A 6,000-nucleotide genomic window follows, 5' to 3' on the forward strand; every position below is an offset into this window, starting at 1 on the left:
ACTGTATGGATTTTGGTCGCATGTACGAACTGCAAATTGCTACCTAGGTAAATCACTTTTTTGGTAGTAGCTCACGTAAAAACTTTTTTAGTAGTAGCCTAAGCAGTGAGTAACTACCACTTTCTTAGTTGGTTTATGCAAAATATTGTGAATACTTACAACGCTGGTTGCGGGTTCTAATTTCGCTAGGGGAAAATGATAGTGTGAAGAGCACGGCAGTTAAGTAGGTATACTTCCTCGATGTCATGAAAGTTTATTAAGATTAGATAACTCTTAAAATACAGAAATTGGCCGTTTTCTAGATGCCATTACAAGCTCACGTGCTCACGTTCCAACAATGAGGTAGTTACGTTAAGGAATTTATAAATGGCTCAAGTGCCAAAAAAGAATTAACAAAATATGGAAATGTAATTGCTACTTACTCACCACCACTAGATACGCATCATTTAATTCGAAAAAAAAAAACGCGAATTTTGGCATTTAGCCCATTTTCAAATTCCTCGCGAAATACATTATTTTACTATTTCCACGTATGTGAGGCAAAAACATTCGTTTCTCAAAACCTAATTTAGTTGAGTCACCTTACATATTATTACAGTACGTTTTATGTTCGTTTTTTTCTTGATAAACGGGGGAAGTACTCTATAATGAAATGAATACATTTTGTGTACGAGGTTTAGGTAAATTGGGTTGTGACTAATCGATTATTTTCTAACAATTTCTCATCTAACAAACCTACTAATATATTACAGCCATGAATGAGGATCAGTACTGTTGTAGAAAATTCAATAAAACTAGTATCTACGTTAATCTTTAAGACATAAGAAAGATATATCTTTTTGAATTATCCAAATCGGACCATTACTTACGAAGATATTAAGTAATAAACATAGGCCGTTTTTGCCGCTAAAAGTCAACGTACGCAAGGCCGCGTGACGTCATTATATCCGAATCGAGCGCAGCCGGCGTACTAATGGGATGGAAAATATTTTTTTCCGGCTAAACTATCAGTTTTAGAAAAAAACTTTTAATAACATTTATTCTTCAAAATAAAGTAACCTATCGACCAGTAATTTTTAAAAATAAAAATTGTGAAAAATAAGTATTGCTATGTCCAAAAACCACATTTTCATAGGATTCGATGCAATGCGGAGACGCGGTTGGGGTGAGTGTAACTTAATGATTGTTTGTATTGAACATAATAATACNAACTTCGTCAATTTTTGTCGTAGAACAAAAATTTTTGCACTGTGTATTAAGGATTTCTTAGCCCTATAAATCTGCATTCACAGCTAAAAATCGAAATGATCCTCATTGTATGAAGTGATTCCTTCTATTCCTGAACTTGTCCAGTCACGACGTTTGTTCAACAATGCAGACTTAACATAAGTCACTTACACTCATTCGTTCCATTAATTCATTTTTTTGGAGAGTATCAGACGGATCGCACGTCGGAGTCTATAACTCCAGCCTACAAATTATTATTTCTTTGTGTATCCTATTGTGTGAATAAACATTTGTTTTGGTCCTTCGAGCCGGAATAAACAACCAATGTATACTTTTATTTCAGCCAGCTTCTTCCGACATTTCTCATTTTAGCTTTTTTTTACCACGAAATTATATTTATTTACCTAAGTATTACAAATGTTGGCAAATATTTCCAAGCCTCGAAATTGTCATTATCCTTTAGTACATTTCCGTAAAATAACCTGTGCACAGGTAAGTATCAAAATACCTCCTCACCGGGTTGAATATTAGAAAATTAATTGGGCGTGAAATGATGACAGCCGCCGGCCACCTTCCTGCTAGAATTTGGGTCAATTCCCGACGAGGGATCCTTACCCTTCCCGTATCTATTTATATTTTCAAATCTATTTCTGTGTGTTTACAAACGTGTCAAATAAAAAACCGACGAGAGCGTGAGAAACATAACTCCTGAAAATATTAAAATACTGGCATTAAAAAATAAAATATATTTTCAGTTTTATGTAATCCTATTATTATGAGGGTTTTGTACTTACCGTACTATTAATTATTCATAACTTTTAAATTACAAGAAGTAATTGATGAAGAAATGCCTTCACCTTCACTCATCCCAACTAATATTATAAATGCGAAAGTAACTCTGTCTGTCTGTCTGTCTGTCTGTCTGTCTGTCTGTCTGTCTGTCTGTTACGCTTTCCCGCTTAAACCTCGCAACCGATTTTGATGAAATTTGGCATAGAGATAGTTTGAGTCCCGGGAAAGAACATAGGATAGTTTTTATCCCGGTTTTTGAAACAGGGACGCGCGCGATAAAGTTTTTCTGTGACAGACAAAATTCCACGCGGGCGAAGCCGCGGGCGGAAAGCTAGTAGCTGTATAAAGTTACCTATCTGTGTCCTTTGTTTAAAATAGAATCCTTTGGAAATTGCCAAGATTTGCATTGCATGTTATTGTAATATTTGATATGTAATACAAACTGAAACTCGCTTGAAAAATAAATAAGACACCTATGTAGTCTACCCTTTAATACCCCTTAGTCTTTATGTAAAGTTATTATTTCAATAAACTTTGTCAATAGATACCTACGCGGTCAATTCTTTCAGATTGGAAACAACGTAACAAAGAATAAGGCTCTTTTTTATCAATTTCGAATGCCATTTTAAGTAGGTAATTTAACAAATAGGTACCAAAGTCTACACGTAATTTTAATTTTCTCACATTACGTAATAAACACTTACTTAATGATACCTATACGAGTATGTATTAAGTGTAAAATTACAGGCGTCGTCTATAGTTTTTGCACTATTCATGAATATTTACTGTTTAAAATTATACTGAAATTCAAGTAACATTTCTGTAAATTCAGATAATTTTGAAAAAACATACACAGAGTTGCATTTATTTCTTACTGTAAGTTGCCCTGAAATTCAGAGTTATCCAAGATGACTGTAATCCAATGTAGAGACCAATGAAAAATTACTTCGTGTATAGATCTTAGATCAGACTTCTTCTCACATCATACTAACAGTTTTACTGCAAAATAGTCCCTATTACAACCAAGTAAGGTGACACAGTGTTTGCCTTAATGTCTGCACGTAACATCATACTAATATTTTTATAAAAATAACCTTGGTATACAAATAAATCTTAATCGCCATCGCTGATGATACCTAACTCCAGTTTAGGTAGCCAGATAGGCAGCATTTGTTTACCCTTCTCTCGTCTGCGCGTACGCAGTTAACTTCATTGTTCCCCTGCTTATGTCAATAAATGTATGACTGGCCTAAAGAAAATTGTAGAGCGGTTTCAAAACACTATTTTTTGTTTATATTATGCAATCGAACACACATGTTGTGAAATAAGAGCGGTTAAATAAAAACAAACTCTTCTACCCTGGTGGTAAGCGCCTGGGTGCTGGCAGTGCAGGACCGGTCGTTGTAGAAATCCTTGAAAGTCGCCTTTTGGTTAATGAAATAAACGATTTTACTAGGAGATGAAACGACTCTACAATTATTAAGTAAATCGTTCTGATCAAAACATTGAGTTCAGACATCGACACCTACAGAAACTATTTAAGTCTACCCAATTATCTAACTAACTACCTACTAGCTATCAATAGTCATTAATGATTTTAATCCTGGTGTTTGTCTTTTGAGTACTTCACCTATCAGAATGAATTAACCAAATAAGAAACATTAAAACATTGTGTTTTTTAAATCTTGTTCTTTAAGCGATTTATACTTATATGAAGCAGTCTAACAGCTAGTTCTAGAATGTTTACGAGTTACGAGCATATTATCTTAGCACGTCACCGCGCGTCATGCTACTCTAACGCCGGCTCTGTGCAGCCTCCTACCGCGACCTATAATTTCGGTTAGCGCTCGTTTTACATCATTTATACAGTGGTAACGAAACAGGCTACATTCATCAGGCTTTCTTCCGTTACAATAACGTATTTGTATAAACTGTTTGCAGAGATGTAGCCCTTTACTGTTCTAACCGACTAGAGCGGTAATCTATGGTATCATAATCCATTGGTTAAACTTTTTAAGTATTTACGTAGTTCAGTGTTTTGTTTATTAGTTTGTTGTATATCGATGTAGTATAGTTGTAGGTCTTTATGAGATTATATTATATTGTTAGGTAGATTTTGCACAAAATCAGCATTGTAAAGTTATTGTAAGGTATTGAAGATGGGTCACCTCATGAGAAGTGCGTTCATACTCGGAGTGGGAGGGAAGGATGACGACGATCTGGAAAGCGGTAAGTAGATTAGATTTTTCCTCATCATAAGTCAATATTTTTGCATTTTCCTCTAACTGACTGTAATAGTTTATTCAAATTCTTCCTCTTACGTCAAACTCCTTTCTTGTCTTTAATATAAGTACCTACTTACTCGTAGATTAGTAAGTAACGATGTGTTTATTGATTAGTAGCACTGTGTGAATTGATTTATTTTTAGGAATGTAAAATGTGACGCCTAGGTACAATCGTACCTACTTATCTACAGCCTCAAAGTATGACAGTCAGTTTGTCTGTACACGACAGACTTAGATGAAGTCGATTAGAAAACTTGATGAGATAATAAAAATAAATGGAAAACCACAGGAAACAAATTAGCTGAGATTACTTATTTCATTAGCAAATGGTGCCGAATTAGATATTTCCAAGGCTATCTTTTCTCACTTCGAGTTACGTATTATGTTTATTTAATACTTATCGCTTCCGTGATATGGTGTTAAAAAGGTAGAACCTCTCTTTTTCAGTTTTTTCAGTATTCAGCTGTTAAACGACGTAAATGCAGTTTTCAAATTCAAAATCTTTATTAGTATCAAGTCTTTTTTCAGGCACTTACACGTGTGTGAATGGAATACATACACTCGTAAAACATAACCCTCCTTCTGGCGCAGTCGGGTAAAAATATGGCTTTTCCTAAGCTTCTATAGACCTGTCATCCGCTTTGCAATGGAGGGAAGTCGAACCTTAATTTCGAACTCCTCCTATTTTCTTCTGATTAATTTCGTTGCGGGTCCAATGACAGTTTAACTTTCCCCCGGGACAAACTTGACCTTCATTGGTTGGGTTTTTGTGGCGGTCAAGCTGTAGAGCTACACAGGAGTTGCAGTGGTGGGAACAAGAGGTGGGAATAGTCCTATAAGCTTCTATAGAAGTGGTATACCACTTCAGGATAACATCACGGTTGTTGCTGAAAAGAAGTGGCAAAGAAATTCAGTTTGATACCTTTGTATTGTTTAGTTTATAGGATAGACTATTGTTGTTTCAGTGATTCATTCATATGAAAAATTAATGTAGCAAAAATATCTGTCACTTTCTTGTATTTAGTAAATCCCGAATCGTTTCGAAGTCCATCTTAATCCTACATGAAACACGCACATCGATAATGCATTTTACAGGATTTAGTTATCTCAATATAATAAAATAATCAAATCTAGCGTAAGAAAAAACTGATTATATCTATCATAAATAATTTGAGTTGAAATATCGATTCATTCGTACCTACATTCTGTCTCTCTAGGAACTCTCAAAAAACAACTAAGTATGTTTTCATGTTTCAAACAATTTATATCTAATCAAAAGCTTTTTATTGAGTTTATTAAACAGTAAAGTATATCCACAATTCCACATCTGATAACCCTTTTATATAGAAACATACAAACAAGTGCCGGATTAAGATATACCTAGCATTTCACTGATAACAAACCCATGTAATTATTAAGTTGAACCCGCGATGGAAAAGGTCAAACCTTATCTGATAAGGGCGAGGAAATCACCACGACCTCTGCTGTTCACTTCAAGAACTATGTTGTGTAGAGTTAAAGTTCTTCGGCACTAACACTACAAATACATTTTATGTAAAGCCCATTTTCTTAGGAGAAAATTTCCGAAATTACACACGAGTGTACGACCACTTAAATAAAAAACAATTAATACCGGTTCAACATTGTGATCACTTCAATATGTACTGAAAAGCGAATCACCTAAAATATAATAATG

This window comes from Ostrinia furnacalis, unplaced genomic scaffold, assembly GCF_004193835.3.
Source record: "Ostrinia furnacalis isolate ACB-3 unplaced genomic scaffold, ASM419383v2 OfSCF0216, whole genome shotgun sequence".
Classification (NCBI taxonomy): domain Eukaryota; kingdom Metazoa; phylum Arthropoda; class Insecta; order Lepidoptera; family Crambidae; genus Ostrinia; species Ostrinia furnacalis.